Raw genomic sequence first — 12,990 nt, forward strand, 5'->3', positions numbered from 1 at the left:
GTTATTGAAACTAAGGCCAGTATTTGGAGAATGGAAGCAGTAAAGAATGATGGGTAGGAGCTTAGACACTGCAGTTATGCACCTGATGCTAAAGGTCCAGTTTCCTCTGATCTCTCATCTCACCACTCCCACAACCTCTCAACCCCTCCCACCCTCCTCTGCTGAAGCCACATCCTGAGGCTGAGATTTTTATGTGGGAGGTTGTTGGAGAACACCATTTGTAAGAAGGAAGAGGAAGCAGGATTGGGCAGACAGAGAAGTCCAGTTACAATTTATTTGCAATAGAGGCCTCAGTTGACCCCACAGGAAATTATGGAGCTCTTCTGACTCTTCAGGGTTAGTCTCCCTTTGATTCTCCTTGTAAGAAATTTGAATTGGCAAAATCGATCAGTCGCAAAGACTTGTAGCTCAAAGAGGTCACTAGGATTGTAGGACCTCAAAAGTCTGCAAGTTTCCCAACACCTTTTACCTGGTAGATGCACAAACCGTATGGTCTATCTGAGTGCACGGGGACACTGAAAAGAATTCAGCTCAAATTGGGTCCAACAACAGTACACTGACTTGGTACAAAGTGCGCCATCCACAAGTTCCTGTTAGGTTTCTTTTTCCAGTGAGAAGCCTGCCCAAACCCCATCAGGTGAATCCTTATGCCCCTCCCCCTACAGAACTGGATATATAATCACCTTGGTATCTGTATTCAACACAGCCATAAAAGTTTGACTAACTACCCTCCACCCCAACACCTAAGTTTCCCAGTGCACTTAGAAAGGTGTATGTGACCCAGCACTTCCTCCTGCCTGGAAGAGAGTGAGCAACAACTAAAGCACCATTTGGAAGGTACTTGTTTCAATTCTTGCCATATAGACTCTAAACCATTCATTAAGAGCTAAGAAGTGGGAGATCTTACTCCCTACCCACTACCACTTGGGCGAGAGCATTCACAATCAAATCCCAGGAATTATTCTCATGTCTCCTATCCTAACCAGGGACCTTTTACATTCCCCTTCCAGAAAGCCATGACTCTTTCTGAATCATATTTTCATCACCAGAACTGCAAGAATTGGGAAGAGTCTGAGATTTTGCACTGATTGTACAAGTTAACAAGTTAGCCTGTTACTATTTCATGGATGCCAGCAGAAGACACGAGACTCCTGAGTCAGAGAAAAAGGACTTTATCACTCATAGCATAACAGAAAGCTGGAGCTTCAGGTTTGTGTCAGTTCCCCTTGCCCACCAAGTCCCACAGGGGCAACTTGCATGGACCCAAATAGACGTTGTACCTACAGTGGGTTTGCATCACATCTGAGGAACCCTAAACTGCAAGCAAACCTATTTGACCTTTGCCCCAGGGTGAGGCATTATCTTTATTATAGTGGACAGCAAACAACCCTGCCCTCTGTGCTATCTTCCAAGATCCTTGAAAAGATAATTCAGAAGAAAAGCTACCAGTACTTATGCTCACAAGACATTCAGAAATGTGAGGCACCTATGGAGAACTGTCTTCCAGTAGTGACACCTTCCATCTCTTGATGAGGAAATGGCAAGTTTCCAGAAGAGCATGTATGATAGGTGATATCTTTGGGCTGTGTCCCCACCCAAATCTCATCTTGAATTGTAGCTCCCATAATTCCCAAGTGTTGTGGAAGGGATGTGGTGGGAGATAATTAAATCATGGGGGCAGTTTCCTTCATACTGTTATCATGGTGGTGAATAAGTCTCACGAGATCTGAGGTTTATATAAAGGGTTTCCCCTTTTGCTTGGCTCTCATTTGCTTTCATCGGCAACCATGTAAGATGTGCCTTTTGCCTTCCACCATGATTGTGAGGCCTCCCAGCCATGTGGAACTCTTCTGAGTCCATTAAAATACCTTTTCTTTATAAATTACCCATCTTGGGTATGTCTTTACCAGCAGCATGAACACGGAGTAATACAGTAAATTAGTACCGGTAGAGTGGGGTGCTGCTATAAAGATACCCAAAAATGTGGAAGCAATTTTGGAACTGGATAACAGGCAGAAGTTGGAACAGTTTGGAGGGCTCAGAAGAAGACAAAAAAAAGTGGGAAAGTTTGGAACTTCCTAGAGACTTGCTGAATGGCTTCGACCAAAATTCTGATAATGATATGCACAATGAAATCCAGGCTGAGGTGGTCTCAGAGAGAGATGAGGAACTTGTTGGGAACTGGAGTAAAGCTGACTCTTGCTATGTTTTAGCAAAGAGACTGGCGGCATTTTGCCCCTGCTCTAGAGACTTGTGGAACTTTGAACTTGAGGGAGATGATTTATGGTATCTAGCAGAAGAAATTTCTAAGCAGTAAAGCATTCAAGAGGTGACGTGGGTGCTGCTAAAAGCATTCAGTTTTAAAAGGGAAACAGAGCATAAAAGTTTGAAAATTGCACCCTGGTGATGCAACAGAAAAGAAAAACCTATTTTCTGAGGAAAAATTCAAGCCAGCTGCAGAAATTTGCATAAGTAACAAGAAGCCAAATGTTAATCTCCAGGATAATGGGGAAAATATCTCCAGGGCATGTCAGAGACCTTTGAGGCAGTGCCCCCATCACAGACCCAGAGGCCTAGGAGGAAAAAATGTTTTCTGGGGCCAGGTCCAGGGCCCCCCTGCTGTGTGCAGCCTAGGGAGTTGGTGTCCTGCATCCCAGCCGCTCTGACCTTGGCTAAAAGAGGCCAAGGTTCAGCTTGGGCCGTGGCTTCAGAGGGTGCAATCCCCAAACCTTGGCAGCTTCCACGTGGTGTTGAGCCTGCACGTGCATAGACGTCAAGAATGGAGGTTTGGGAACCTCTGCCTAGATTTCAGAGGATTTACGGAAATGCCTGGATGTCCAGGCAGAAGTTTGCTGCAGGGGTGGGGCTCTCAAGGAGAACCTCTGTTAGGGCAGTGCAGAAGGGAAATGTGGGGCTGAAGCCCCCACACAGAGTCCCCACTGAAGCACTGCCTAGTGGAGCTGTGAGGAGAGGGCCACCAGCCTCCAGACCCCAGAATAGTAGATCCACCAATAGCTTGCACCATGTGCCTGGAAAAGCCACAGACACTCAACACCAGCCTGTGAAAGCAGCTGGGAGGGAGGCTGTACCCTGCATAACTGCAGAGGTGGAGCTGCCTAAGACTATGGGAACCCACCTCTTGCATCAGTGTGACCTGGATGTGAGCCATGAATTCAAAGGAGATCATTTTAGAGCTTTAAGATTTGACTGCCCCACTGGATTTCAGACTTGCATGGGGCCTTTAGCACCTTCATTTTGGCCAATTTCTCCCATTTGGTATGGGTGTATTTATCAATGCCTGTACTCCCATTGTATCTAGGAAGTAACTAACTTGCTTTTGATTTTACAGGTTCATGGGCAGAAGGGACTTGCCTTGTCTCAGATGAGATTTTTGACTGTGGACTTTTGAATTAATGCTAAAATGAGTTAAGACTTTGGGGGACTGTTGGGAAGGCATGATTGGTTTTGAGATGTGAGGACATGAGATTTGGGAGGGGCCAGGGATGGAATGATATGGTTTGGCTGTGTCCCCACCCAAATATCATCTTGAATTGTAGCTCCCATAATTCCCACATGTTGTGGGAGGGACCCAGTGGGAGAGAATTGAATCATGAGGGCAGTTCCCCCCATACTGTTCTTGTGGTAGTAAGTCCCACAAGATCTGAATTTTTTTTTTTGAGATGGTGTTTTGCTCTACTTAAATATGAATATTTAGACCTACTATATAATATGTAAACCAGGCTATATGAATATTTAGACCTACTATATAAATATTAAAAGCTACTTAAGTGCCTAAGTGTCAAATTTAAATATGAATTGCAAATTTCAAAACTCTGGTCTCTACTGGCTCTTAAAACCACCCAAGCTACCTACTGTGGGGAAAACTATTCTATAAGATGGGTGATGAGATTTTAAAAGTGGTTTACTAACTTCTTAAGCATAAAAACAATGGGAGGAAAGACTGAGAAAATAACCCAGTACATTTGACTAAATAACATTTTTCAATTTTTTTAATGCTAAAAGTCAAATGGCAGGCTAGGATGATTTTACAGTGGAATAGGAAGTCCAGCAAACACCATGGAAAGTGTAAGACAGGAGGTTGACAACAAGAGGAAGCACAGCAGTAGGGGCTGGGAAAAGGAGGGACTGGAAGACCAGGAAAATTGGGATTTTGGATGGCAGTGGCAGAATATGGTGAAAAATGGTGGGCTTCATATCCACAAGTTAGTAATTAAATGGGTAGAGCGATGACCTGTGACTATGCAAACTAGGGCCCCAATGAATGTTTTGGGTCTAAATGACCTTGGAAGTCTACCACCCTCACTAGCTTTAGCTCACGGTTGGGAATGGAATATGGAACAATGCCATATTATCTTATACCTGAGAAGCTTGTTCCCTGGCTGTAAGGGAAGGAGAATTCATTCACTCTGAAAGCCTTCACCTTTTAATGGAACTAATAACTGCCCATGGCGAAATGGAGAGCTGAGGCTTCTGAAGAATACTAAATGTCCCTACAATGTCTTAATGAACAAAGAGAAATATCCACAGTAACTCACAGCCTCAGGACAGAAGATCTCCTAGTACTGGGATTCCCAACAGTTCTGACATAATTCTTTGCTGCCCTCACCATTTTTAGATACATTCTTGTTTGTCCACTCCCCCTTTTTCTCTGCTGAGTTAATGTCTCAGCAGTAAAGGTCCCTCATATTCTCCAAGAATCGGGAGAAAAAAACATCCTTCCAATGTACTTTTCCTTTTCTTTTTCAGCAGGGAAACTGGCGCTGTAGCTGCCCAACAGGTTCTTCTCACCTGCTGCCCAGATAAAACCGATGTATCAAGACAAGGGAATTGCAATAGAGAAAGGGTTCAAGATACAGAGGGCCAGCTAAACAGGAGACCAGAGTTTTATTATTATTCAAATCAGCCTCTCCAAACATTCAGAGGCTAGGGTTTTTTCAAGATAGTTTGGTGGGCAGGGGGCTAGGGAATGGGTGCTGCTGATTGGTTGGGGATGCAATCACAGGGATGTGGAAAATGGTCCTCATGCCCTGAGTCTGCTTCTGGGTGGGGGCCACAGGACCCATTGAGTCATAAGTCCAAATGGAGTCATCTTGGTCATCGGAAAAACTGAAGTCTGAAAAGATATCTCCAAAGGCCAATATTAGGTTCTACAGTAGTAGAGGTTATTTATAGGAGTAATTGGAGAAGTTACAAATCTTGTGACCACCAGAATAATGACTGGTTATCCTTTAACTATACCTACATCTTTGCAGAACTCAGATTCCTCTCATAACCCTAACTTTGTGGCCTTTCATTAGTTTTACAAAGGCAGTTTAATTTGGGGAGGGGCTATTATCATCCTTGCTTTAAGGATAGATTTCTCCCAAAGTTAGCTTGGCCCACACCCAGGAATGGAGGTTACAGGCAAGATGGAGTTGGTTAAGTCAGATCTCTTTCACTGCCATAGTTTTCTCACTATTATAACTTTTGCAAAGGTGGTTTCAGAGATGTGCAATGGCGTAATGGTTATGAACCCAGACTCCAGAGGCAGTCTGCTTGGATTTGAATCCTAGGATTTTCATCTAGCTGTGTGACCTCAAACAAGTGACTTAACAGCTCTGTGACTCCAAGTCTCCTGCTGTAAAATAAGGATGATAGAATCTTTTCTTGGTGATGCTGTGAGGAAAAGGAGTTAATCTGTGTAAAGACATTTAGAAAGGCCCTGGCACACAGTAAATGTTAGTTACTGCTATATAAGTTGCTGAATGAATGATTTCAACAATAGTCCATGTGGAACATGTAAACCAATTAAATATTTGTTCCTAAAGGAACAGAATATTTATAGACATATAGCCTATTTATTTTCTTCTATTGAGCAGCCAACAGTAACAGTGGAAGTACATGTTTGTCTTCTTAATAGGAAAGAAGTAGGCTTAGGTTGACTGAGTGCCTACTGTTTGCTAGGCACAGTATAGATATCTTTTCACCTTATTCTCAAAACAAGCCTGAGAATTAGGTATTTTATCCCCATTTTTCTTAGGCAGAAACTTGCCCAAAGTTGCGCAACTCGCTCCAAATCACAGTGCCTAGCAAGGTCTAAGCAGGAATTCAAACCCATCTGACTACAACATACAATGTGTCAACACGGATGTCCACAACTTTGCTGTGTATGTAGCCACCTGAAAGAGAATGAACTAGAATAATTATTTTTCAGGGAGTTCAGTGCCATCAGGTGCCAAATTATTTATTGGCTATGCCAAACTGTATATGGTTCTCTATTTAAACAGAGCTTGGGTCTAGGTGTAACTGTAATATTCTAGGTAGAATATTACTTATCTAGTGGCCTATCTCACAGGAAAAGAAATAAATAAAAGAAAAATATTGCTGGAACTTGAAGGATAAATCAACATAGATGCCTCAGAAAAGATGGGGTAGGGTGAGTGGAGTAATACTTTGGGAAATGTAATGACCAGAAAATAAACTATCACTATTGCTGCGTTTTGCTTTTGTCCAATATTCTCTTGGCATGTATGGACATGAACTACCATTCAGTGAAACTTACATGTTCTCTCTCCTTTGGGAAGGATCATGGAGGTTTCTGGTGTCATCGTTTTAAATGTTCTAAATAGAAGCAAACATCTACTGTTAGAAAAGTAAACCAAGTGAAGAAAAGAAAAGAAAATGACTTGCATTCTTTTGCATAGATATGTCTATATGAAGTAATTAGGGTTGTACTAAAGAGGTTGGGAATATATTTTATTTATTTGCTTATGTAAGTTTTACTCACTATTTTCATTTTGTGTTGAGTAAAGGGAAAAATGTAATAAGAACAAAATGACCTTTCCATTTTGTCCTAAAACCAAACAGGAAGAGAGAGTACTGCCATCTTTTGGTTACACAATATCATAATTTTAAATCGTTACACTTAACAGCCAGATGAATGCCAATATTAGTCATCACCAAATGAACAGAAACACTGACTTACCTGGCATGAGTTAGTTCTTTAGACTATTTCTTCATAATAGCTTTCTTTCCTCTGCAAAGTAATCACAGAGACACCAAAATCTCACTTTTCTTTCAGTTGTAGACAGAAAGAGAAAGTACTGGTGGGCTAAGTAGATTATCTTAAAGAGCACTGACAGTTCTAATATTTGTATTTAATGATTCTAAAGCATTCAGAGTAAACAAAGATGAAAGAGAACTTTTATGTTTAATTACTAAAGTCAATTTCACAATTGCCCCACAGGGGAAGAACTTGAGCGCAAGGCTGAACTTCCTTAGACCAAGGAAACACTGTGGCAAAGGCTGCCAGGTATCCACTACAGGGCTTCATCTACACCAAGCAAGACAAACACAATTGGAGCATTCCTGGAATGTTCTTTCTTTTCTTTTCCTTTTCTTTTCTTTTTCTTTTTTTTTTTTCTTGTGAGAACAGAGTCTTGCTGTGTCACCTAGGCTGGAGTGCAGTGGCGCAATCTCGGCTCACTGCAACCTCTGCCTCCTGGGATCAAGCAATTCTCCTGCCTCAGCCTCCTGAGTAGCTGGGTGTACAGGCACCCACCACCACGCCCGGCTAATTTTCGTATTTTTAGTAGAGATAGGGTTTTGCCATGTTGGCCAGGCTAGTCTCGAACTCCTGACCTCAGGTCATCTGCCCGTCTCGGCCTCCCAAAGTGCTGGGATTACAGGCGTGAGCCTCTGCGCCCAGCTGATTTTTTTTAAAGGAAATATGGTACTACAATAGAAGGAAACTAAAGAAGTTTATCAGAGTGTACTATAGAGGGCCGCCTCTCAGTGAGCTGAGTTGGCTGCAGGGAGGCCATAGACACTGTTGTTACAAGACACGTTTTATTAACAGCCATCCTGAAGAAAAGACTTTGAATAGGTTGAGGGTATACATTTTAAAGAGGAAACATTAATTTGAAAAGGAGAGGAATCTGGAAAGGAAATATAATCCCCTCAAATCGTGTCTAGATCCAGAGAAGGAGCTATCCAAATGAGGTTTTTTTAAGGCTCATCAGGGTGGCAGAAAATAGAATACAAAGCCCCAAAGGGGGATCTTAAGATATTTAGAATAAAAGGGAAATATGGAAGTGTTGTGGCAGTTGAGTGAAAGGAAGTGAACTGAACTTGACATTTATTTGGATAATATCACTTTTCTATATGCGCAGTACTGATATGTTTTTAAAAGTAAAAGCACGAAATTTTTGTTATTTGTTATTCTTGTTAAGAAGATAAATAAGTAAACATTTTCACAGGGTATCAGAGAGGAGGGCAGGCGAAAGGAGGACCTGGTTTCTAGTCGTAGGTCTCCACTGACTAGCAGGGTGCCCTTATGCCACTTAGACTCCCTGAGTCTTGGTTTCCTCATCTACAAAGTAAGTTCGCTGGATGCCATCAGAGCTTCTCAAGCTGAGTTCTGAGGACTCCTCTGCATCTGTGAATTATTTTCAGAAGCTGATAGGTTCTCTGCTTTGAGAAGTATCAGACTCAATCATTTCTAATGGCTTTGTTAGCTCTAAAATTCTAAGATATAAGTATATTTTTCTTCTCTAATTCCCTCAGGACCCAGAAGAGGAAGAAAAGTCAGCACACTTATTTTTTTCCTGTTTTCCTTCTCCCTGACATGCAATTATTCTATTGTTCTGAATTTCTAGAGCAGTGCTTTCCCACAGAAATACATTCAACTTAAAATTTTCCAGGCCAGGCGCAGTGGCTCATGCCTGTAACCCCAGCACTTTGGGAGGCCAGGGCAGGGGGATCTCTCGAGGTCAGGAGTTCAAGACCAGCCTGGCCAACATGGTGAAACCCTGTCTCTACTAAAAATACAAAACTTACCCGGGCGTGGTGGTGGGCACCTGTAGTCCCAGCTACTCAGGAGGCCAAGGCAGGAGAATTGCTCAAATCCAGGAGATGGAGGTTGCAATGAATTGAGATTGTGCCACTGCATTCCTGGGCAACAGAGCGAGACTTTGTCTCAAATAAACAAAAAAAAATTCTAGTAGCCACAGTTTTAAAAGCAAAAAGACATGGGTGAAGCTCATTTTAATTATATATTTTATTTAGCCAAATATATCCAAAATATTCTCATTTCAACATGTAATCAATGTAAAAATTAACGACATGGTTTATATACATTTTTTGTACTAAGTCTCAGAAGTCCAAAATGTATTTTACATTTACAACACATTCCAATTCAAAGTAGCCGCATTTCAGGTTCCATAGTCACATTATAGCACCAGACCCATCTGATTCATCTTTTATGTAACAAAGTTGTGGGTTGTTTTTCAGTTGCCGTGGACCCTTGGGTCACGTGACCTGGGCATGCCCAGATGAACCAAGAATCACAGGGGGAACCTAAGTGCTCAGGCTGAGGGCGGGGGACTGGATTAAGAAGTGGACATCACATGGCAGGATCCAGGATCCAATCAGATCTAGCTGTGGCGTCACCCCATGGCAGGATCCAGTGAGATCATGCCTCATTATCTTTTGCTTATAAAAACCAGATCCAGCTCCCAGTCCCGGGAGGTACTGCTTTGGGAGCTATCCCAGGTGTTCTTATCTGTTACAAGTAAGAAAATCCCCTTGTTAACAATCCTCTTTGGTTCTGGTCATTGGACTGTCACTCACCAAGCAACCAAACCCACCCACTGTATGGGAAACAACACATGGCTGATGGGGAAGGTCCTATGTCCTGTAGTGGACAGCACAGTGACAACCCTATAGTTGGAGAGCTGATACGTGGCTGTTCGGGTACCCTGAAAAATAGGCCTGTTTGATTACCCAGTACCACAACCTAGGGATGGTCTGGAATGCATAGAAAAAGCTCAGGACGTAGAGGAAACATTTCTCTACTCAAAAACCTGCGGTGTACATGCTTCCTTCTCAGACCATCGGCCCCTCCCTTCCAGAACACATGATAATCGATATTTCTTTTTTTTTTTTTTCCAGCCCTAATGCTGCTTCTCAGCAACAAAGCTGGAAGTGTTTTTCTCAACAGACCAATCTCCGGGGAAGAATGTAATTATATCTGTCTTTGGACTCAGGCAGATAATGATTACCCACAAAAATCTCTGCTGTAGAAACAATGAACATTTGTACTAGTGCTCTTCGTTTTTTAAATGATGCGGAAACTTCTATTAATTCACCAACCCTATTGCAGGAGCCTGATTCAGAGACTGTCTGCAATTAATGCATTTTTTGTTGTAAGACATGAGAGCAGAAGAGGATAGAAATAATTAGAATCTAATTTGGAAGTCAGTGATGTAGCCTTCAGTTTGAGATATCATGTTTGTCCTTTTATAGAAACACTTGGAACAGTGAGTAAGAGGAGTAATAAGAAATTTTGCACATTAAAATAAGACAGACTATTTTGTATGGGGGAAGATAAAGATTTTTTTAAAATTCAGCCAACACACTCTGTGAAATAAGAGTATTATATATGTATAGAAGCACAGAGCTTCCTACTTCTTATCAACATGGCTTCTGGCATCTTTCAATTTCATCATCTTTCCATTTTCTTATCTTTTCCTATTGGGGATGGCAGCGTCGTTCAAAGGGATAAAAGGAACTATTGGAATTAAGTATTTCCTACTTTCTTTTTGAGACAGGGTCTTGCTCTGTTGCCCAGGCTGGAGTACAGTGGCATGATCAGGGCTGACTGCAGCCTCAACCTCCTGGCTCAAGCAATCCTCCCACTTCAGCCTCTCAAGCAGCTGGGACCACAGGCATGCACCACCATGCCAGGCCAGGCTATTTTTTTTTTTTTTTTTTTTTTTTTTTTGTAGATGGGCTCTTACTTTGTTGCCCAGGTCTCAAACTCCCAGGCGTAAGTGATCTTCTCACCTCAGCCTCCCAAAGTGCTGGGATTACAGGCATGACACACAGGGACCCTTCTACTTTCTTAAGGGGGCAAGGGAAAGACAGAGTATGTCTGTCCTCATCAGGTACTTATGTAACATTTGTCAGAGTGTGTCAAACTAACCCTCTCCTCATCCCTCTAGGAACAGACTTGGCAAGCCAGAGGGCTGAAGAAGCTAGAGGGGCCACAGGATAAACCACTGATGAAATCACTGGTGGGAAAATGAGATTTCCTTGTATCTCACTCAAGCCTATTGCTGCAGTATTGATTAATCTGTGTGCTTTTTGTGTCGATGGTTCCAGACAAGCGCCATCATGCACTCTCTCCCTTTTTCTTCATTGATATCAACTCAAAAAAGATGGGCTCCAATGGAAGGAAGAAAGATTACACCACATATAGTACAAACAATAAATTTGGGGCCAGGTGTGGTGGCTCATACCTGTAATCCCAGCACTTTGGGAGGCCAAGGCGAGCAGATTGCTTGAGCTGAGGAGTTTGAGACCAGCCCGACCAAGACAGTGAAACCCCATCTCTGCTAAAAATACAAAAATTAGCCAGGTGTGATGGCACGTGCCTGTGATCTCAGCTACTCGGGAGGCTGAGGCAGGAGAATCCCTTGAACCTGGGAGGCAGAGGTGGCAGTGAGCCGAGATTGCGCCACTGCACTCCAGCCTGGACAACAGAGCAAGACTCTGTCTCAAAATAATAATAATGATAATAATAATAACAAATTTACAGATCTTCAGGTATTTAGCACGTTTCTAAATTAGTACTGTCCTTTTTTTTTTTTTTTTTCCGTTTTTTAGACGGAGTCTTGCTCAGTCACCCAGGCTGGAGTGCAGTGGTGCGATCTCCGCTCACTGCAAGCTCCGCCTCCCAGGTTCACGCCATTCTCCTGCCTCAGCCTGCTGAGTAGCTGGGACCACAGGCACCCGCCACCAAGCCCAGTTAATGTGTGTGTGTGTGTGTTTTTTTTAGTAGAGACAGGGTTTCACGGTTTTAGCCAGGATGGTCTCCATCTCCTCGTGATCCACCCACCTCCGCTTCCCAAAGTGCCGGGATTACAGGCGTGAGCCACCGCGCCCAGCGAGTACTGTCCATTTTTAAAAGGTTGATGCTTACTGAAATGATATGTCCTTCTGGCGTTCCCATAGACAATAAATAAACTCTTCTAGGCCTTGTACTTCCTCCAGCACTTCCATAGGCATCTGCTGGATGGTCTCTCACTGGGCATCAGCGCCACACAGAAGGGAGGTGGACTCGATAGTAATTAACGTGAATGAGGAGAGTCAGCACACCAGTGGTCTAGCCAGGCTAAAATTTCTTAAAAGGAAATGGCGAATTGATTTTCTTTGTAAAAATTCAGGCCCTGTTCTTCTTCTTTCTTTTGCCTTTTTTATTTTTATTTTTATTTTTTTCGAGACGGAGTCTCGCTCTGTCGCCCAGGCTGGAGTGCAGTGGCGCAATCTCGGCTCACTGCAAGCTCCACCTCCCAGGTTCACGCCATTCTCCTGCCTCAGCCTCTCCGAGTAGCTGGGACTACAGGCACCCGCCACCATGCCCGGCTAATTTTTTTTTGGATTTTTAGTAGAGATGGGGTTTCACCGTGGTCTCGATCTCCTCACCTCGTGATCCGCCCGCCTCGGCCTCCCAAAGTGCTGGGATTACAAGCGTGAGCCACCGCGCCCGGCCTGCTTTTTTTATTTTTTGTGGCCTGGCCAACTGTCCCTCCCTAGGCAAAAGTGGACTTGGATTTCTTTTGTTTCAGCAGTCATTATCTGCTACCTTTACTCTGAAAATGCCCTTTCCACCTGTCCCCATCTTCTACTCAAGCCTAAAGGATTACAAAAAGGACTCATGTTTACCACTATATGTTGAAACTAGGAGTATCAACAAATTGGAAATTAGCCTAATCCCTTAAACTTCATATAATCTGTTTCCTTAATTTTGCTCCCATCTCCAAATATTTCATTCAGTACCAAAGTCCCCAAGAGAAAATGGATTACCTCCTAGCTGGACCTGGGGCATCTGGCCAGATCCCCATCATGTTTCACCCCAAGCTATCCCTTAATCCCAGATGGGGCTTTAGACTCCTTTGAGAGAGATGAGGCCTGTCAAGAACTATAAAA

This window comes from Nomascus leucogenys, chromosome 4, assembly GCF_006542625.1.
Source record: "Nomascus leucogenys isolate Asia chromosome 4, Asia_NLE_v1, whole genome shotgun sequence".
NCBI lineage: Eukaryota > Metazoa > Chordata > Mammalia > Primates > Hylobatidae > Nomascus > Nomascus leucogenys.